The sequence below is a fragment of the Periplaneta americana genome, chromosome 2 (genome assembly GCF_040183065.1).
Source record: "Periplaneta americana isolate PAMFEO1 chromosome 2, P.americana_PAMFEO1_priV1, whole genome shotgun sequence".
Lineage (NCBI taxonomy): Eukaryota > Metazoa > Arthropoda > Insecta > Blattodea > Blattidae > Periplaneta > Periplaneta americana.
In genome coordinates this window covers 150,798,773-150,821,792 of record NC_091118.1, presented here as the reverse complement: position 1 = coordinate 150,821,792, position 23,020 = coordinate 150,798,773, and the positions used below count along the sequence as shown (strand labels likewise).

Below are 23,020 nucleotides of genomic sequence, written 5' to 3'. Positions count from 1 at the left end.
TCTCACCCCTTCTACTAGTAAATTTCCACCTGTCCTCCACACAGAACCAAAATCGCATATGCAGTCAAAGTCGTCTTACGGTCATAGTAAACAGTATTGACTGAGTGAGTATAGGTAGTACGTTTCAGTGAAGAAAGAGCATTCATTCATTATTGAATCATATTTTCGCACAGATACTGTCAGTCCGTTTGGCTACGTCACTTTCCGGTTTCCCCATCCGTTTCTGCTGGTCCCTCTGTAAAGACTAGTGACTGGGTTGTTTTAGCTCTTTCCTGAAAGTACTTGCTGTTAGGAATTGAACGTCTACGTATTTAAAATAATTTAAATAAAATGGCCTCGTTAAGTAACTGTCACATGATTTTCTCCCTTCCTATAACCCTGGACTTAATCACTTGAAGGAACAGTAGATAGCACGTCTAAGTAAATTAATCTGTACAGATCGAGCAGAAGTGAAGATTGAATTTACAGTACGTAAGGTACTATGTTAAAGTGTAGGTACAAAATTATTTAAAGAGGCGAGATGGTATTTGGCGAGATTTCTTCATAGATTACCTGGAATTCGCCTTATGATTGGGGAAAACTTCGGAAAAAACCCTACCAAGTAATCAGCCTAAGCGGGAATCGAACCCGCGGCCAAGCGCAACTCCGGATCGGCAGGCAAGTGCCTCAGCCGACTAAGCTAATAATAATAATAATAATAATAATAATTATTATTATTATTATTATTATTATTATTATTATTATTATTTTGTTATAATTATTATTATATTATTATGATTATTATTACTGCTATAATGATTATTATGATTATTATATTGTTATAATTATTATTATATTATTATTCATTTATATTATTATATGTTTATTATTACCGGTATTACTATTCTATCATAAAAATTAATGTTTCCAAAACTAATGTTATAACCTTCACGATAAAGAACTACCTCTCATTAAATTCGACTATATTTTATAGAAGAATCAAGTTAACAGAACAAGAGTATTCAAGGATATTTTATAATATTGTCATTATATATCTGTCCAGTAACTGCAAGAACTTTAGAGAATAGTTAAGATTTCTTTAAGTGTCAGAGCTTGTATTTCCGATGCCAAGTTACTGAAGCCGTGTTTTGAAAGAATTTTAGATAAGGGCGCAAATAGCCATAGTAGCTGATGCGCCCTTTTTTTTAAACCCCACTAATTAATTAATTAATTAATTGAAGCCCTGTTTAAAGGTAAAAATAATCTGTGGACTTTATAATACACAACGTTAGCTTACGTGTTCATATGGCGAGTATGAGAGGTTACAATTCTTATAAAAAAAGTTCTGAATCTCTTTCCTCTTTGTTTAGGTTTATTATAAATACCAATTTCTAATTATACTAATAAATACGATTCCTTTATATTAAAATTTTGTAATTAGTAGCTATGTATCATTATCAATTCTTCAGTAAATTTACTATTAATATTATATTTTAATGTAAAACAAGACGTAAGTTCAAGTTAGAACCAATAAATTACCGAGATTTGCGATAGATTAAGTAGTTTAGGAAATTGTATATTTTTATTATGTCTAACTACTTTTTGTATTTAGGTCATTTTTTAAATTATTAAGTTTGTACTTTTGTAAACTAATATCAATATATTTTAATGCAATTATTATTATAATCATTCTTAAACCATTACTACCTATTCGTAATTGGTTAGAATGTTAGGATTAGTACTAAATAATAAATAATTCCAAATGAATTATCACAATTATTATTATTATTATTATTACTATTATTATTATTATTATTATTATTATTATTATTATTATTATTATTATAAAACTTCTTTGAAACGAAAAATAATATTTGCACACATTATAGAGTAACCGGTATATTTTAAACATTAAGAGTAAAAGGGATGTATTCGGAATTATCACAACGTTAAGAGTAAAAGGAATGTACTCGGAATTATCACAACGTTACTCTCATAAAGCTAGGTACGGACAACGCCGTTATTAAATGAGAAATTCAGCGCCCACTACCCACTCTATCGTTGGCCACCAAAGTTCAACTTACACTGTGTCCATAGCAGTGGAAATAAAAAGGAGCTTGAGGGAGAGCAGGGATGGGTTTTATCGCAGGAATTTATCTGGTGCAACCCCAGTGAACTTGAAGAGTGGACACTGCAGTCGGTGATTTCCATTATACTGCCGCTATCTTCTTCTAATGATACCCATAAAAGCTACTACCGTTTACGAATATAACTGCCTTTTCATTTCCCCATATTCACTACCGCACCATTTATAAATCCATTAAAATATTCATGCTTGGTATACAGGGCAAGTGGTAGAGAAAAACATCGTAGAGGATATGTAGCGACAATATTTTTTAATTCATAAAAACTGAATATCATCGCTTCCTTTAGAGATGTATTGTTACGAAATTGAAACTGTACAACCATAACGTCATATTTAAAAAAAGGGGTTGGAGTTTAACTGAGAAAAAAAGGTCATTTCCTCTACTTTTAAATATGGAAACTTGTGGATGCTCTGAATAGTGTCTATTAATTTATACTCTTTTGTCGCAAAAATTCAACAGATCAAGGCAACCGCAAGAATACACGATTGTGAATTCCACTTCTAAATTGAAATAAATTACACTTCCTGCAAAGATTTCTTTCAGTTCTGTAAATAACACATCCATACAGTTTACGCAATGACATCCATTGACAGTGTGTCACGATACACTATAATTCAAAACCTAATTTGTACCCTAGGTACACATAATGTATTACTACAGCTTTTGAAATTATACTTCCGGAATCATAGAGAATAAAAAGAATAGCATTTAAAATTTTATGGCACACACTAAAATAACCTGTTTGGTAATATGTTTCATTAGCAATGATGTATTAATTACACTTGTTTGGATATTATTCAGCCAACTGTTGCCCTATTTCTATTTGAAATAATATGAAAACATTATGTGTAGGCTATGTGAATGACTTGATGTTTTAATTTTGCGTTCCTTTAAAGCTAAAAAGGTTAAGGGTTATGATGAAATTAATACTGTTGCAAATCAGAATGCTCTAAAAAAGCTGTCTTATCCATTTTATTTTCAAAACGTACAGATTTTTAAGACACTAACTGCATTTATTTCGTGAGAAGCTTCAGTAGACTGTACTAAAACTGATCCGATGAAGGAATGAACGAACGATAATATAATAATTAAAAAAATTCTCATATTTTTTGTGATATGAATTGTGACAATAATACTGTATTTATATTAATAATTTAAACTTAAATATCGTATACTATTAGAGTAGTATAACATTGAAGATGTTAATTAATTAATTAATTAAAGTACATTTACTTAATAATTTGAAAGAAAATTAGCGAGTAAGAGAATTAATAGAAAAAAGAATTGAAGAACGACAGAAAGAGAACGAATTGAAGAATGAACGATACAGAACAAATTAACAGAAGAATGAAATAGATTACGAATTAAAGGAATAAATAGAACGAAAAACCAAAAAGGAAAGGGACGAATTAAAGATGGATTTACAGAACAAATTAACGATATAATTATATGATAAATTAACGAGCTAATTGGAGGATAAGAACGAACGAATTAGAGGACAAATTAAAGAACGAATTAAGAGGTCAAATTAACTGACGAATTAGAGGTCAAATTAAAAACTAATTAACAGACGAACTAAACTAAGAACAAAAGAGAGAAGAATTGACGAACGAATGACAGGAAGAATTGAGGACAAACAGAAAGAGAAATAATGAACGAAAAACGGAAGACGAATTGACAAAGAAACGAAAGAGAAGAATTGACGAAGAAACGGAAGAAGGACGAATTGAAGAAGGGACGAAAAGAGAACGAATTGAAAAAAACAAAAGAATGGATGAATTGACGAAGGAACAAAAGATATTGCGAATTCACGAAGCACAACGAAAGAGAAGACAAATTGACGAAGGAAGAAAAGAGGACGAACTGACAAAGCAAGGAAAGAGTACGAAGTAACGAAGAAAGGAAAAAGAGAGTGAATTGGCGAAGGAACGAAAGAGAGGACGAATTAACAAAAACAAAAGAAAGGACTAATTGACGGAGGAACGAAAGAGAACGAATTGACGAAAGAACGAAATAGAAGGCGAATTTGACGAAGCAAAGAAAGAGAGCGCAAATTGGCGAAGAAAAGGAAGAGAGAACGAATTGACGAAAGAACGAAAGAGAGGAATAATAATTGATGAAAGAACGAAAGAGAGGAGGAATTTCCGAAAAACGGAAAAGATGACGAATGGAAAAAGAACGAAAGCGAGGATAAATTGGCGAAGAAACGAAAGAGAAGATGAACTGAGGTAAGAACGGACGAGAGCACGAATTGACAAATGAACGGAACATGGGACGAACGGAAAAAGAACGAAAACGAGAGCGAATTAACGAAAAAAGAAAAGAGAGACCGATTTGACGATAGAGCGATATAGAGGAACAATTAACGAAAGAACAAGAGAGAGGACGAATTTACGAAAGAGCGAAAGGGACGAATTAACAAAAGAGGACGAATATTATGGATTTATTAATTTGTCCTACAGAATAATCTCTGTAATGTTGACAATTAATATTTGAGGAGAAAAATTAAAAGAGGACGAGTTGACCTGCAAATGAAAGAGAACGTATTTATCAACGAACGAAAGAGGGAACAAATTGATAAACGAACGAAAGAGAGAACGAATTGGCCAAGGAACGAAAGACAGGATGAATTGGTCAACGAAAGAAAGAAGACGAATTGACGACCAAAGAAAAAGAACGAATTAAAGGAGAAGACAAATAAACAATGGAAGAAAAGTGCGAAGTAACGAAAGAAAGGGTGAATTATGAAAGGAAGGAAAGGGCGAATTAACAAAGGACCAATTAACGCAAGAAGCAAAGGTCGAATTAACGGAAGTAGCAAAGGCCAAATTAACGAAAGTAGCAGAGGACGATTTAACGAAAGAAGCAAAGTACGATTTAACGAAAGAAGCAAAGGACGATTTAATGAAAGAAGAAGAGGACGAATTACCGAATGACAGAACGAATTAACGAAGGAAAAGTCGTATTAACGAAGGAAAGAACTAATTAATGAAAGAAAGGAAAGTCGAATTAACGAAGGAAAGGTCGTATTAAAACGCATGCATGAACGTATTAAACAAAGACATCAATAAACGAATTAATAAGGAATTCCGCTTCAGTACTGAACCCTTTCTGATAGTCTGATATAAGTGAGCCCTCTCCCAGTACACAATGTGCCCTTCTATAAGAAATTTTAGAGTAGAGGAAAATCCTGCAATCCGAGCCTGCTATTTTCATATTCGGGCTTACCAAAGCTACATGCAGCATATAATTTTATTTATAGGCGTACTTTTGAAAATTAAAACGAAAATAAATTTAAATTGACAATTATACTTTCCTACATAAAATAGTAACTAAATTAGATTCATAGACTAATAGAGTTAGGAAAAACAGATACGAGACATTTATATTTAGTGCACATCCAGTTTTAAATTTCCAAGCCTGTCATCAATTCTATGCATGCTTAAGTTATATTTGCTGTTATACGAAACTTAAAAAATAAAGGTAGATGAATATTAAGATAAATTTTATACACTGAATAATTATTCCACATTAGAATTAATGTTTCGCAGAATAACATTTGTAAATGACTAATAATTATAATTACAACATTACCCATCAAAAGCGTGTCGTATCTGTAGGTTTATTATAATAAGCGACCTTTACAAATGCACACTGTTGTTCTGTCAATATGTGTTCATTAGTATTTATGTGTGCTATTCATTTACTTATTTACATTTTATTAATTGCTTTATTTATTCAACCATTCACTCGCGAATATTATTTCTCTGAATATTCTTTTTTTTCTTTTTTCTTTTTACTTAGGCATTTGTTCATTCGTTTATTTACCTATATATTCTCTAGTTCTTTCATCAGTTTTCATTCAGTTTATCTCACTAGACGTTTTGATTTATCTAGAGAAAATCAAAATTCGAGTGGGATTTAGTTTACTATTATGCGACTAGAAGGAAGTATATAAAGATTAGAAGAAATAAAGTACCTACTCTAATATAATAAAATATTGACTTACAAAAATTCTAAACTCTCTTGAAAATGTATTATTGTACCATCTCATCATTACAAATATTGCACTAGATGGCAGTAGAGTGTTATGATTAACTGTTCTCTTGTTACTAGATGTGCCAACTATACAATCTTCATTGAACTCTAAGAACGATTACTAGACAAGAAGGCTTTGTTGATTCAGTTTCATTTTTATTAAAACAGTTGCATTCCACTTCAATTACCAATATAATATTAAACAATCTCTGATACGTGACTATCCATAATCCCATACAGCAGAAGCTATAACATAACCTAAATAATATAAAAAAATATAAGGAATAGAAAAGTTTTAATTAAGGATGAAGAAAAAAACATGAAACATTTTAAAAAGTACAATATTATTGAAAGTACGATGCTGAAAAACAAAGAAACAAATGCTAGGGAGGTGATAAAAATTGTAGGATAATCAACCATGATCGATTGAAACACGTCATTCCGTACCGTTTTATTGGTCAAAAATAGTATGACGTAGTGAAAGTGTAATAGTCAATTTAATATTATGAAATATTCACAGAACTATACAGCTCAGCAAGTATTTTGAAACTTGTTTTACAGATAAAAACCACAATTTGTGGAATCGCTTGCTTTATATTACGCCGTTAATCGAATGTATATAGCTTAAATTCAGCGTACGTGACTCTCTGGTGAAACACTTGTGGCCAGAGAGTATATTAGTAGCAAGATGGCCAGCAGGAGGTCAGGAAGTCATCTGTAACAGCCCTCGGTTCTACGATTAACGCAACCCTGTACTCTGCTTCTTTCTCTATGGGCTCTGGAAAACGACTAGGTCTTTATCCTCTATTAGCACGTTAATATATCTGCTGAGAAGAAGTGATAAGCGATACAGGGAGTAGAAATTGCTACAAGGCACTAGGAAAGCGGGGTATAAGAATAAAGTTTAAGGATTATGATGCTTTCAAATATTCTTATCTCTCACTTGCTTATCATTCAAAGTGTGGTGCACCTCCTTTTAGAATTAATGTTGCTAAGTTAACACAAGTACATATAAACTAGTTGTTTTTCAACTTTTACAACTATTACCTAACAGAAAATAAAGCGAAATTGTCTATTTAAGGGTCTTTTAAATCAACATGACTACAGGAAGTTATTTTACTAGTGGAAAATACTTATTGTTTAAAGTTATTTTAAAATTTTCAATGTTCACTATTTTATGAACTTAATAATACGGAGTTTGCTGTAATTCGATGGAAATTGGCTAAATTTCTAGAAAGTAAATGGAGATATCTCCGTCTCATTGGAAAACTATAAGATTTCTTTGTTATATTCTGTGTTGTTTCAAGATAATGTTCATTCACAAGAATAAGAATGAAACAGACGAAACGGTTCAGTCCCTGAAGTGGACGATAATAACGAAGTTGTGATACGATGCTAAACTTTCTATTAAAAATTACCCATCGGCTCCATCTACGAAAAATCACTCCCCAATATAATCATCTTATAACAAACTACTCGCTAGTATATCCGTCTCTGAAAAGTGACTCCACCTATGAAAAATTAATCTCTAATGGATGAGCTTATGAAAAGCGAATTTCCTTATGGAAAACCATTCCCGATGAAGATCCATACATGGAATAGTAACCTCCACTGCACCCATCAACAAAAAATAATTCACCAGATCCTCTAGCAAAAAATCGCACCCACTGAATCCACCTAAAATGTAATACATTTTATACTCACAGATAAGTCCTATTGCATGTACAGTATATTTTCAATGATGTAAATAAACTAAAACTAAACTACACTAATCATAAATCAATCCCACACAAAATACGTCTATAAAAATTCCATCGAACCCACTAATAAAATTCACCCTCCAGATCCATGTATGAAAGATCACACACACAAACACACCAAAATTCTTCACCAGATACTTCTACGAAAAATCACCAGCGGCATCCATAAATGACAGATGTTCGAATTTGAAACTATGAAATGAATCTATAATATTCTTATAAAATGAAACAAAATCATCTGGATTATTCTAGAAGACCCCAAAAGATGAACTGAGCCCACCTATAAATTTAATAATCCAAAGATCGAAAAATTCTAGACAAACAGTTTTCTTAATATACAAAGAATGAAATAGTATTTCATCACCAACACCAGCACAAACTCTTTATTAATTCGACATTGATGGATCAACTATCTTGTAACTAACGACATTGTTAGCTCACACGCATATAAACTTGTTTACTTAATCGATCAAGTATACTGCACCGTTACTTTGAAGTGTCTGCTTAACATATTAACCATCACATTTTAACTTCGGATTATTGTCAAAATACATACGAGGGAGAGTCAAAAAGTAACCTTAATAATTGTTTTATTAATTGAATATGTACAATAAGACTGCAAACACTTCATCACTTTTCAACATAGTCCTCAGTACGTTCAATGCAAGTGTTCCTGTTATACTATGCTTAAACCTTAATAATTGTTTTATTAATTGAATATGTACAATAAGACTGCAAACACTTCATCACTTTTAAGCATAGTATAACAGGAACACTTGCATTGAACGTACTGAGGACTATGTTGAAAAGTGATGAAGTGTTTGTAGTCTTATTGTACATATTCAATTAATAAAACAATTATTAAGGTTACTTTTTTAATCTCCCTCGTACTTGTCAGTTAAAAACAATTGATAGAATGTCAACGATTAACAATAAATGAATAAACTTGCTGTATAACCCGGTCCTTTCAGTATTGTCAATCACATTAAATTTCATTTACTCATTCACATATTTATTTATTTATGTATTTATTTATTTATTTATTTATTTACTCATTCACTTATTTATTCATTCATTCATTCATTCATTCATTCATTCATTCATTCATTCATTCATTCTTCATTTTTATAATTCATCCCTTCATTTACATTCCTTAGTTCATTTCAAAAGTATTTGGTAGCAACGTTGTCATTAATTTTCACGAGAAATGCTCTCTTACCTGCTATGTCTTTACATTTATAATTATGAAATATCAGTAAACATTCACATATAATGGGACTGTATAATAATTATGTTACGAACAAGGCACAAAGTTGTCATTGAAGACTAGGGAAACATATTCGGTTGCTGTTGGATATCGGGCGTAGGATTAAATATTCGTACTAGGAATCAAATACTTAACTTTCTTAACTTTCAAATACTGTAAGACATCCACAGGAGTAGTTTAAAATAAGATAGATTCTGCATACAGGGTGATTCACGAAATTTTATCGCCACTTAAGGAGGGTCTTCCTCAGGTCAAATGGAGCAAAAAATGTACATAAAGCAGTAGGGTCCAACTTAAGTCAAGGCGCTACAGGTTATTGGGAATTTGAAAATAGAGGCAAATTTTCATAATATCGCTAGGCCTACAGAAAACACAAAAAATGGATACATATCCCACTCTCATAATTGTTCACTTCTTGTAAACTTCATTCTGCTCATCAACTCTTAGTTTTACAAGAGATTTTCAAACTTGTCTCCTCCCACCTCCACACTTCGTCGAAAGCTTAAGAATCGCGCGCGTCACATTCCTAAACTTGTCACAGCTGTTCCTGATTATTGCTGCGCGACCGTAAGGCGCACAATTAATTCTTCACCTGTGTTTACATTAATCTGGCACACAAGATCCTCCACTGAACCTCATAAGCAATAATCAAAGGGTGTCAAATCTGGGGGCCTGGCTGGCCAGGAGTGAAGACCTCCGCGACCAATCCAACGTTGTGGAAAATACTGGCTTATATGATCCCTCACGGTAGAAGTGAAATGAGCAGGCGCCCCATCAAGTTGGAAGTGCGTATGAAGTCCCGTTACAAGCGAAACATCGTCTAGTAATTGTGGCAATTCATTTTGTAGAAAGTGTAGGTACATATCATCATTTAATTTCCCCGTAAAATGAATGGTTCCATCAGCTGATTATATAGAACATCATATCATATATTTTTTACACTAAATCGATGTTCAAAATTGGTTTTCTCCGTGGTTTTAGTGTTAATATATTCCCATTCATATAGGTTACATAAGTTATTAATAAAATCCCGTGTGAATTGTGACACAACAGTGAACATAATACAGCGGTAAAACTTGCTACCATTTCCGTTTAACCAAGTGCAGAACTCGAACGATGGGCATGATCTTGTGGCTCTAAATGTTGCACTTCTTCAAGATGACACGGATACAGTTCTTTTCAGAGCACATGGAGTGTCCGCCATATCTTTGACTAGCACCGATCTCCGAGGTATATGTCTTATTGAAGTTCGAGGACTGGGTTGTACAGCGTAGAAAATGTTTTCTTCTTCTGCTACAGCATGTCGTTGACGTCTTTCATACTGGATACAAATATTGGGGAGTGAACCAGTATGTTAAATGTTCCAATAATAGCCTTAGGATTCGGAATCCTACGGTTAGGATAACGGCGGTGATATTCGGCCGCAGCGGCTGTTGCATTTCCCCTCACACAAATCATAAATATCATATCGACATATTTCTCAGTTTTAAATTTATACGGTATCTTGAGACAACTAACAAACTGATAACGTCACAATGTATGACCGTGAACTCAACATGCTTCAAATGACTTTCAGTTCATTACAAAGTAAGTGCATGCGTTGATATTTGAGAGGTTTATTCATACCAACACGATTTGCAAATCAATTATTGTTTCTGAATAGGAGAAACTTTATTAGGGAAATATGTCTCAAACCACTTCAGGAAAATGCTCCATTAATGGCAGTAATACCAATTATTTGGAAAAATTTTCAATTCCTAGTCATTTTGCGATTTTCATCTCAAATAGAAACTTAATGCTTAAGAAATATTTATATTTTATTTATATCATTCACTTACAAATCTTCCCTCTGATTAATAAAATAGAAGAATATAGGGAAAATGGTATGAACATGTCTGTAGAATTGACGGTACAATGACACCTTTGAAAATTTTAAACTGCGTCCCTATGAGAAGAATTCAGAGAAAGCCTTGGAAGAGATAGAGTCACCGGCTTTGAGATTGCATCCGGAACGAATCGACGGTCCAGACCTTGATAGATGATGATAATTATGATGAAGACGACTACAATGATGATGGATATCACTCCTGGATAAATTAATTGGTAGATATTGAATGTAAAGAAAAAAACGTCTGATAGCCTATGTGGAAATAACTGTATTCAAACATACAGCCAGCATACCGTAACCTCTTTTTCGGTATCAATAATGTTGAAAACTTTTGCAGTATTTTCGAAAAAAAATATTTTCTGGAGCATTCTTATAATACTTCTTATAATGAAAAGTAAAAAAGCGAAGTTATGATTTTGTATGATCCATTATTTAATTAGACCCCTAATACCGACACCGTAAAAATGATTATTTTCAAGCCATTGCGAAATACATTATGTAGCATTTTTAAAATTTGTTCCGATTTTTAAACGCTTTTTGACTACTTTCCATTCCCTTCACTCCTTTTAGCCCTTTATCAAAACCCGTTAGCGCGTTTCCTGAAAAAATTACAGAACTTTTATGCTTTAATTCCAATTTTGCTATTTTTTCTCCTCATTCTGCGATTGTGAGAAGGGAGCAGGCAATATTATATAGTGAATTAGACCCTGTATAACCCCCAGATAAAAGGTCTGCCATATCTCTTTCATGCAAATTGTGAGTGTGGAAGGATGAGGGTGGTGAAGGCGGTGAGAGAGGAGGTGGGGAGGACGGATATGCCGATTTGTTTGCATTGGGCCAAGAGGGTGAGTCTTCATGCTATATAATATGTCCACTGAAGGAAGAGAAGTGAAGGGGTAAAAGAGAGGGTGTATGTGCGTGGGGGTGGATATGATATAGAACCTTAGGACTGATGATAGAGGTTGTTATTTGTTACTTATGAGAGAAAGAAATGCAGAGTGCGAAAAAAGAAGGGAGAACATGAGGATGAGAGAGACAGGAATTGTCATATATAAAAAGGAATTCTGAATGAAAGCGAATTGCGCAAAAATCAGGGTGGAGAAGGGAGGGTGCTTACTGGCTTATATAAGGAGAAAGTCACAGGAGTTTCTGGAGAAGCTCCAAAAATATTTTCGGGCCTGGATGTAAGATGTAAAATGAAAGAAGTAAAGGAAGAGGCTTACAAGAAGGAGATGAAGAGGAAAAGGGAGTTGAAAACATGAGATAAAAGGTATAGGATGACAAAGAAGTAGATGTTCAGTCACTTCCTGAAATTTAAGATTTCAAAAAAGCTGTGAGGAAAGAAAGCTAATATTACTTTTCCTCAAGCACCAAATTAGGATTTTTGGACAACTCTCATTCCATGTAGACATTTTAATCGGTTACTTAATGGCCAATTAAGTGCAGGTTGGTATCAGGATGGAATTTCATTAAGGTGAACGCAAAGACTGCCATGGGATTAACTGACATTCACCTTACAATTTGGGAGAAAACCTAATCAGTCCAAAAAGAATTTGAACCATGTTCGAGCGCAGCCTCTGAGTACGAGTGATGCTCGCTAACAGCAGGCCACAACGATTGTTAGCAGATATCAAATATAATTAGGATAAAAGTGCATTTGTGTACTTATACATGTAGGCGTATGTATGCATGTATGTATGTATGTATGTATGCATGCATGCATGCATGTATGTAGTAAGTTATTTTACGACGCTTTATCAACATCTTAGGTTATTTAGCGTCTGAATGAGGTGAAGATTATAATGCCGGTGAAATCAGTCCGGGGTCCGTCACCCAAAGTTACCCACCATTTGCTCATATTAGGTTGAGGGAAACCCCCGGATAAAACCTCAATCAGCTGAATTGCCCCGACCGGCTATCGAACCCGGACCACTTGGTTTCGCGGCCAGACGCGCTAGTCGTTACTCCACATGTGTGGACTGTATGTATGTATGTATGTATGTATGTATGTATGTATGTATGTATGTATGTATGTATGTATGTGTATGTATGTATCTATGCATGTATGTACAAATTTGAATTATGGTTTATTTGACGACGCTCGCAACTGCCGAGATTAAATCAGCGTCGCCGGTGTGCCGGAATTTTGTCCCGCAGGAGTTCCTTTACATGCCAGTAAATCTACTGACGTGAGCCTATCTAATTTATACACACTTAAATATCATCGAGCTGAGCCGGGATCGAACCCGCAACCTCGAGCACAGAAGGCCAGCGCTATAACGACTGCGCTACCCAGGCCGACTGTATGTATGTATGTTTTTTATTTTAGTAGGTCATTTTACGACGCTTTATCAACATCTTAGGTTATTTGGCGTCTGAATGAGATGAAAGTGATAATACTGGTGAAATGAGTCCGTGGTCCAGCACCGAAACTTACCCACCATTTGCTCATATTGGGTTGAGGGAAAACCCCGAAATAAACCTCAACCAGATAACTTGCCCCGACCGAGAATCGAACCCGGGCCATCTGATTTCGCGGCCAGTCGCGCTAGCCGTTACTCCACAGATGTGGACTGTATGTATATATGTATGTATGTATGTATGTATGTATGTAATCTATACAAATCTGCACCCTTTGACCGATATTTGACAAAGTTTGCACATTTAGCCTTCATAACCAGGAGGGTAACATAGGCTATATTAAAATTGACCAAATGGACGTTAAATAGGTACTTAAAAAATTAAAATAACTACGATCAAAGATGCATGTACAATATTAAAATAAGCCAACCGCTGTGGAGTAACGGTTAACATGTCTGACCGTGAAACGAGCGGGCCCAAGTTTAAATCCTGGTTGGTATAATGTATCTGTTGAGATTCTTCCCGAGGGTTTTCCCTCAACCCATAAAGAGGAAATGCTGGGTAACTTTCGGCGATAGACCCTGGGCTCATTTGACTGACATTATCACCTTCATCTCATTCAGACGTTAGGTAACCTTAGCAATTGATAAAACATCGTAAAATAAACTAAAAAATATTAAAATAGGCTCTTCTACAATTAATTGTTGTTTATTTCTTTTATATTCAACACTGACTTTCATGGGACAGTGGAAAAAATAACTAAATTTAACATTGTTGATACATTATAAAAGGCAAAATCTAGAAAATTCTTGCGATAGGTAGCTATTTCGCAGTACAAGACAATATTATGAATTCTCGATACAGTTATATAGACAGTAAGCTGGCTATGTTTTATCTAATTGAATTTTTGAATTTCTATGAAATCACAAGGAATTTAATAATATGGTAGATACATAATATTGAATCACCAATAATACTATTTCGAAATATTGATCCACCAAAATAATGCAAAAAAGTAACTAAGAATACATATTATTGTATAAAGAAGAGTGCTCTAGTAATGGGTACGTGTGGTTGATGTCAGAAGAGTGAAGTGTCAGGCAAAAGATTAAAAAGAAACATTTTGTAAGTACATAAATACAAGGACTTACAAACATATCAGACCAATCTTTAACAAGAAACCTGTCTGCTTTGTCTTACATACATCGTTATGGTGAGATATTGTAAACTCCCTGAAAATGAAATATGAGATTCTAGAAGAAGAAAGCTTTTAACGTACAAACTTTATCTTACTCAAGACTACAGGTTACGGAGTTTACAAAAGAATTAATCAACTTCAGGTTGGAACCATGTTCAGAAGTTAAAACTCATGAATAATATTCGACCGCAAGTAGATGGAAGAAAGTCAGTAGTCTTTAACTTGCCAATGTATCTTCCCTTGCATGGGTACATATTAGAGAATGAACATGAAAGAAGGCAATCAAAGCATATGTGAACAGTTGAATGCTATCACCGAAGAGTGATCATATAATTCACAATATTAATTAAAATATCATATAATAGTTTAATAGATATATTAATAAAATGTTAACCTAAACCGCTTAACTCTTTCATTCGAAGTAAAACTGCCGAACATATGCAAGAATAGGAAATAAACTACCAGAAGAATTCAATACAACAAAGGGATTTGCCCCAATAGAAGGATGTGGGATATCGTCAATGTTTTTTAGAATAGAGATAGAATAAATCGTGCCAAGGAATGGTGTAAACATTTTAAAAGGGTGCTATTCATAGACTTTCGCTAGGCAGCGCTACGAGCGTGCTAAACTAGCTCCGGCTATCGACTGGTTACTTGTACAGGATTCATATCATAATATCATATCGCTAACACTGGTTTATGAATACGAAAAACGTTAGTTCGCTAATCATCTACCGAAAGCCCGCGCTAAGAATGTCTATGAATACGGCCCTAAAAATCGCATGATTTACTCCTTATTTCGTATTCGCCTACGATCCGGTAATAATGCAGACTCAAGAAGAAAAAACATGTTACACATGAACTAATAGACTGATATAAGATAGCAGGTCTTAATATAAATGTTATGTAAACTGCGTACATAGTTATTGGGGGTAAAAGAGAGGATTATATGGTACATGTCGCCACAATTAATTTTATTTATGATTTTAATTAAAGTACTTTGATTTCATAATCTAAATCTCTGGACTATGTGAAAAATAAATATTCAACCGGATGTAACAAGCAACTAAAGATATTGGATACTTGAGTGGAATCCTGTGGAGCACAGATTTATTTAAAAATACAAAAAAGAACATATTCCACGAACAGTAATATAATGTATTCTTACATATATGGAGCAGAGATTTGGATATTAGCTGGGACATTAAGTAAAAGAAGTTGAAATGGCTGAAATGTTCTTCGCAGAAGAATACGATTATAAACAAAGCTGCATAAATCGAAAATGAGGTTATAAATGAAAGTACTCCCGATCGGATGGAAAATAGAGGTTTACTATGGTATAGACACGTACAGAGAATGATAGATGAAAAATTGCCAAAGAAAGCTATAAAATAATAACCAGCAGGCAGAAGAGGAAGAGCTCGTATAACATGACGTGGAGGAACTGCTGAAAGGATAGAGAGAAGAGGTTAGAAGAGAGACAATGGTAGGACCGAAATTTGTGGAAAATAAATGAAGAGTCCACTGCAAGAATGATGGATGTCACTTTCTTGTCGAAAATGAACCAAGACTGTCAATGCATAGCTTAAGACATATAGAATCTACATAGAGAGTTATATGGCATTAACACTGATAGTCATTGTCCAGTAATGATCGGAAAATCACAGTTAAGCTGTGAGCGCTAAGCATTTCAAACTTTCAATTGCTTCTCCTGCAAAATGTATTCCAAATGACATCCATCATTCTTGCAGTGGACTCTTCAAATAGAAGACAAACACTGAAAAGGAGAACGTCTGTGAAAGTAAGAAGTAGCAAATTTTAAATGTTCGATACAATTAGAATACTTTAAGAAATAAATCTTAAAATAGTAATACATATTTTAAAATGTTATAACAGTTCCCATACCTTTTATGGATCACAATATCGGGCCGAAGTAAATTACAAGCATAAGTTGAAATTAATTTCCGAAAATGCCTTGAAGGTTATGCATTGGCAGACAATGTGAAAAGGAGAATAAATTCATAACCAGAACCAAACAGTAGTCCCATTAATAACAAACATGAAAACAGAATTAAAAGATGGTTTCACAGATCATTTAGAGATTGTTGGATGAAATATTTTCTAAACTGATATTATATATACAGTGTGTAGAAAGTTTACGCCCAATTTTGAATGTAAGAAATATTTATTTGTTCAACACCATGATTACTTGAAACGAGCTATAAACACAACTATAACATAGTAATTATACTCACAGTCAACAATAGCTTCACAAAATAATAAAATAATAATAATAATAATAGCAATAATAATAATAATAATAATAATAATAATAATAATAATGCTTATACACGAGGTATGCTCGCATGAATAGAAATCGGGAGCAACTTTGTACATATCCGGTATTTAACTAAATCAAAAGGAGACATAGGAAGATGTCAAAATAGATTGTTTTATATGTAAAATAACATTCGAAGAATAGAAAGCGAAGTAGGAAGAAGAGGACGAAAAGATAAAGTAGAAAAGGAGGAGTGCAGATTATTTTAATGAAATGTAGGACACAGTGGTTCAAAATGTAGGACATTACACCAAAATGTAGAACATCGTAGGATAATTCATTAAAATTGAACATCAAAATCTAAAATAGGCCTACAACTAGAAGGCATATATCATAATAAATATTTATTTTTCTATTTTCTTAAAATATTCCATCACACAAAGAATAACAACTATCAATGAACTTCGATATAATTATACTTCTCTTAAATAGTATTACGCAAAACATCAGGTTTCTGTGAAATATCATGAAACTTTGCAAAACTGAAGTTTTTAAAATTTAGCCTTGTTTTAAAATAATAATGTCAGACTTCATTATTAAATATCTCGTTATAAATATTCCACTAATTGTCATAATAATAAGGCAGTCCATATGGCTTGATTAACACCAAAACATAAAAACTATTTTATAAGCTTTGCAACAGATGTTGCTGGAGGACAAATAAGGCACTGTGCTTCGTGTTCATTTATCCCTGGCTGTAAACATGTATACTTCTTTGCTAAAGCATCGGTGAATTTACATTTTCTTTTCGGCATCTTTGCGCACTTGTTACAACTGAACCACTACTTAGCCTATAAATTCTTGGTTTTTCTGAACCGACGCATGCGACGTGCGAGGCCCGCCTCGCACAAATCCGGACTATACAAGAGTGGTTTCTATAGTTTCGAGGTGCGCAGACCTCGCATCTCGCAGCTATAGAAACCACTCACTACCTCTCGTGTAGTCCGGATTTGTGCGACGCGGGCCTCGCACCTCGCACGTTGCATGCGTCGGTTCAGAAAAACCAAGGCTTTAGTTTCATGCTTCAGCACTCTGTGACGGCCAAAAGCAATGGACTAGTGCAGTGTTTGTATTGCTGTCCACTCCAACACGCTTCAGAGGGTCATTGCATTGTTGAGAGATATTTTATCCACTGCAATGACAGCAAACACTATTGAATGACTATTATCTTTGATGATAGCCACGTTACCGTGGTGAGTAGGGGCTAATTCCATTCTTTCTCGAGTCACTAATCCATTTTAAATTTATGAAAATGTTATATTCTATTTAACGACGCTCGCAACTGCCGAGGTTATATCAGCGTCGCCAGTGTGCCGGAATTTCGTCCCGCAGGAGTTCTTTTACATGCCAGTAAATCTACTGACATGAGCCTGTCGCATTTAAGCACACTTAAATGCCACCGATCTGAACCGGGATCGAACCCGAAACCTTGGGCATAGAAGCCCAGCGCTATACCAACTGTACCAACCAGGCCGACTTAAATTTATGAATGTTTGTTTCTCAAAAAGTAAGGTATTCAAGATTTTACAGAAATTCCTCCTGGACACCGGACGAAGGTTAAAATGTAAGGTATGTCCTGAACTTTCCGGACGTCTGGTAACCCTAAGAAGGGCTAGGACAAGAAAAAAAAGAAGGGAAGAAGGAGAAAAGGGAAGAAGAGGCGAAGAAACTCTTTCAAGATCAGGCTGTTGAAATACAAAGACAAAATTTGGGGGGGGGGATATTCTGTAATAGTGAAATTAGGATGGCAGAGAAAACTAGCAACCTCTTTGTTCAACATAATTAAGCTATATGCACTCTGAATCAAACAGAATTTTATTTGACGAGTCAGCTACAGAGTTTATTCCCTGTCGAAATTCAATGTGGACAGGAAATAGCCAATAAATTTTCCATACTGCTCCTATAAGGGACAGACTTCTTTTGCGTGCGTAAAACTACGACTTTTCTCTCCAGAGGAAGTCATGCTATCGGCCGGTGTGAACGCGAGAACATTGGAAACAACATGGAAAATGGTATTCGTCGAATCACAGAGAATGACACTGTACTGAACAATGATCTTCTTGATAAGGAGTAGTAAATAACTGACTGAGCTACGGTTGAGCCTAGGTACCAATTAAGAAATACGTTCGGCCAGACCGCGGGCTTGAAGTCGACTACCTGTAAAACAGCAAGCCCGCTAAGCCTGCCTACGGTCTTCACGGTGACTTCATTCATAGTTCGAGATCGAGGCAATGAACTTGAACCCGACTAAGCCCGAGGATAACCCGCAGAGCCCACGAAGCTTGCTTGAGTTCTCAACGATTCCTTCACTCATTCGAGGCAGTGAACTCTCGAAAGACGACATTGCCTTCCACTTTTTTATCCCTCTTTCATCAACAGATCTGTTACTTATGTCAAAAGATTCGCTTGTATAACATTAGCAATTCTTTCTCCAAATAATGAATGGCAACATAATAAATTCCTTTACTTTATGCTTAACATAATAAATTTTTATAAACAATCCTGTTAGCTCTACTCTGATTATTTTTAAAATAATAGTATTATTAACAGTAATCTCCCTAGAGGTTTTGATTTATCTAGATAAAATCAAAACTCGAGTGATATTTAACTATTACACGATTGTAAGAAAGTATATAAAGATTAGAAGATATAAAGTACTCTAATACAGGTAAGTATGTAGCGAGGAAAATAGGAGCGTAGATAAGTTGGTAAAGAGAAGAATAGGTACAATAAATGGGTGCACGGGGAAGTAGATAGAAACACGAAGCAGTAACAGAGTGAAATAGATCATAAAGAAAAAGTAATACAGAGGCAAATGTATAGAGAAGGAAATGAGTATAGCCTACAGTAAAATATTTCGAAGTCGAAGTAAGTACAAAGGCAAAAAGAGACGAAAATAGATATACAGGTAAATGGAAAAGGAAATAAGTATAAAGTAAATAGATCGAAAGGGTAAGTCATCGTCGTATTATGGCATATCGAGTGCCTTAATATCTCTATTGGAGTTTACTCTTACGTCACATTTTGGGCTGTTTCAAATGATAATAGATGGTCACATGTTTTTCTCGTGGCGTGAGGACAACACGACGCTTGTTCTCCAAATAAGACAATACACCATCACACTGACAAAGGAAAAATATCCTTGCCCTAGGAGGAATTCAAATCGACCACAAGGTTATCAAAATAAAAAGAAATATGTGCACCTTATCCTCTGCATAGTCTATTCTGCGAGAGGCAGGAAATACATATAGGCTAAATATAAATATTTAAGTAAATAGAAAGGATAAGAGAGAGAGAGAGAAACAGGGAGATAAGCAAATAGAGATAAATACAGACAGATGGCAGGTGAACAGGCAGTTCGGTACTGTGCTCCAACCACGAGAAAGTCCCCGCCGGATGAGACGAAGGGGGATATGCTGTGAATGAATGTTGATGTCATAAGATGTCATAAGGTCACACACGTGGGTATTCTTATCTCTATTGGCTAGCTCTCACAGCACAAATCATAACATTGATACAGACATATTGACACTACCCTAGTTACAAAATTAGATCACAGTTAATCTCCTGGTCTTTTAATCTCTTCATACAGGAAATAACATATGCAGGAGAGCGCATGGTTTTTAAACTGGCGTTATAACGGTAATATTAGTTATCTACTTCGTTCCAATAGATGAGGCAATAGTAAGCACATTCCTTTCACGGTTGATATCCTGGTTGGAGAACGGTAGGTAGGTAGGTAGGTAGGTAGGTAGATGGGTGTCTGGCTTGCTGGAAAGGAAGGTTTGCTTATAATCATTGTAATTAAATAAATATTCCATATCGATAAGCTGAAGAAACTTTAACAGTGGACAAATAGTTGAAAATGTAGGGTAGATCCAAGTTTTAAAAATAAATCTGACCCACTGACTTCACCACAACAGAAAACAGCATCTGTTCTGCATTGAACTACAATTCTCCTTGGTCATCAATCATCTGCCAACTGAGCTATGGTCAAACCCGACCATGTGTTATGTCCTCACTAAATCAAACATCTTAAAATTTAACAAAAATTCGTCAAGAATAGGTCAGTGTATCGAAATGAAAACGTTGTAAGAGACTAAAGAACTTCTTTAGCATCCGGTGTTCTACAGAGGGTAAGAGAAATGTGGCAGAGAGAGATTGAAGAAGGTTGGTTGAATATAGAGGGGATTTGCTCCTTGTTAGTCGGCTGACTTTCTCTTGTATGTGACTCTTGAACAGAAGTAGATGAAGAGGAGAGAGACAAACGGGGAAATCGTTTAGGAAGAGAAGAACGGTCTTCCTCCTGCTCGGAGTGAACGAATATTTACGAGCGAAGACAATCCGGGGATCTGCAAGTTCTTAAGAGGAATTCTACTTCGCCGCTCCCAAGCAAGAACAGATATACGAGCGGGAAATATCGAGTTCAAATCTTATAAATCTCAAAATACCCCTAAATTAAAATGTACAATTAGTTGAATTTATAGGTATTTGTTTTCTCAACAACTGAACACAATAACTGAAAGCATCTGCAAGAACTTGTTCGTCATAGATTTTACCTAGAAAGAAATGCCATATGCACCGGTAATAAAAAGTTGTTCACTGCTTACGTATAGTTTTTAATTAGCTATTTCTATAAGGCCACAGTATTGCATATAGCGTAAACTACAGTAAAGCTAACTTCGATACGTTATGTAATATCTTCATTACTTTTAACGTGGAACGTTTAAGTGGGCAAATATTCTACGCGCATGTCTTCCTTAGCGGGAGCGCGCCGATGCAAGCCGCAACACATTACTGGAAAAAAATTAAGTATGGATTTTTTATTTTAGTAGGTTATTTTACGACGCTTTATCAACATCTTAGGTTATGTAGCATCTGAATGAGATGAAGGTGATAATGCCGGTAAAATGAGTCCGAGATCCAGCACCGAAAGTTAACCAGCATTTGCTCATATTGGGTTGAGGGAAAACCCCGGAAAAACCTCAAGCAGATAACTTGCCCCGACCGGGAATCGAACCCGGGCCACCTGGTTTCGCAGCCAGACGAGCTATCCGTTACTCCACAGGTGTGGACCTGAAGTATGTATGATATCAGCTATGGATATGGATTAAATCAGCTTCTTGACTATGTGGATGATGTCAATAAGATAGAAGAAAATCCACAAACATTAGGGAAAACACGGAAATTTTACTTGAAGCAAGTAAAGCGATAGGTTTGGAAGTAAATCCTGAAATGACGAAGTACTGTATATGATTATGCCTAGTGACCAGAATATTGTAATAAGTGGAAATACAGAAATTGGAAATTTATCCTTCGAAGAGGTGGAAAAATTCAAATAATTTGGAGCAAAGTAACAAGTATAAATGACACTCGGGAGGAAATTAAACGTAGAATAAATATGGAAAATGCGTGTTATTATTCGGATGAGAAGCTTTTATCATCTAGTCTGCTGTCAAAAAATCTGAAAGTTAGAATTTATAAAACAGTTATATTATCGGTTGTTCTGTATGGTTGTGAAACTTGGACTCTCACTTTGACAGATAAACAGAGATTACGGGTATTTGAGAATAAGATTCTTAGGAAAATATTTGGGGCTAAGAGGGATGAAGATACAGCAGAATGGAGAAAGTTACACAACACAGAACTGCACGCATTGTATTCTTTACCTGACATAATTAGGAACATTAAATTCAGACGTTTGAGATGGGCAAGGCATGTAGCACCTATAGGCGAATCCAGAAATGCATATAGTGTGTTAGTTGGGAGGCCGGAGGGAAAAAGTTCTTCGGGGAGGCCAAGACGGAGATGGGAGGGATAATATTAAAATGGATCTGAGGGAGATGGGATATGATGATAGAGACTGGATTAATCTTGCTAAGGATAGGGACCAATGGCGGGCTTATTGAGGGCGGCAATTAACCTCCGGATTCCTTAAAAGCCATAAGTAAATAAGTGTGGATAATATCAGCGTATGTAACTATACATCGTTGACTTACTTTTAAAACCTCCTAGCTGCATTTGACGAAATTGTACAGGCGAGC

General features: G+C 34.9%; 1 protein-coding gene across 1 annotated transcript in view; it reads left to right on the top strand.

The window, feature by feature from the left end:
* Positions 1–23,020, top strand: part of pb (homeobox proposcipedia) — a 379,624-nt gene that overhangs the window by 250,813 nt on the left and 105,791 nt on the right. The gene's annotated exons all lie outside the window — the stretch shown is intronic.